The 735-nt window shown below is 53.6% G+C and overlaps 1 pseudogene; it reads right to left on the reverse strand.

Moving 5' to 3' along the window:
- Positions 1-130: 130 nt before the first annotated feature.
- Positions 131-222, reverse strand: LOC138380614 (small nucleolar RNA U13; annotated as a pseudogene).
- Between the last annotated feature and the right edge of the window lie 513 nt (positions 223-735).

The raw sequence follows: 735 nt of genomic DNA on the forward strand, positions 1-735 counted from the left end.
CTCTCGACTTGCTCTCACTCCCCTACCCTGCTGTGTGACTTTCTTTTTGGTCCTTTCATTTTATCTATTCTCTCTTTGCCTTTTCCTGCCCGCCTTTCCGCTCCCCCCCCCCCCCGGATTCATGGTTTCACGTCACGCGGGTGACGTGCCGACACACCAGGAGGCCCTTCTCACACGTGCGCGTGAACACGCAATCAACACGTTTATGAACTAGAAAGGGATCTGGTGTGACTTTGCTATTATTTCCCCTCCCCTCCTCCCCGCGCTGAGAATGAGTTTCCCCGGGCTCGTGTGCCCGCCTGGGAATCGGCTGCAGACGCCATGGCCCCGGGTCGACCACATGTTGCCCTGGGGTCCACCAGATGTCTCTGGCGAATTGGGGCCCTAGGGTGCTTGTGACGGTGTGGTCACTAGGTGTCGCTCTGGGCTCAGTATTCTTCCTTCTCGCTGTGACTTTGGTCTCTTTTTTTCGAAATTTCTTTCTTTCTTCCTCTTTTGCCCTGTTTCCATTTTCCCTTCTTAATCTCTTTCTCTCTTTTTGTTGCTTTTTTTCCACGGCAGATGGGTGATGTGTGTGTGGAGGAAACGCGGCGTCAGGGAGAAGACACATCTCACACGTGCTCGGGAACACCCGATCGTCACGCTTCTGAGTACCGACCGATGGATCTGGTCCCGAATTTTTTAATAGTTTTCTCCTCTCTCTCTCTCTCTCTCTCTCTCTCCCTCCCCCCCTTC

Source organism: Eulemur rufifrons, unplaced genomic scaffold, assembly GCF_041146395.1.
Source record: "Eulemur rufifrons isolate Redbay unplaced genomic scaffold, OSU_ERuf_1 scaffold_587, whole genome shotgun sequence".
NCBI classification, from domain to species: Eukaryota; Metazoa; Chordata; class Mammalia; order Primates; family Lemuridae; genus Eulemur; species Eulemur rufifrons.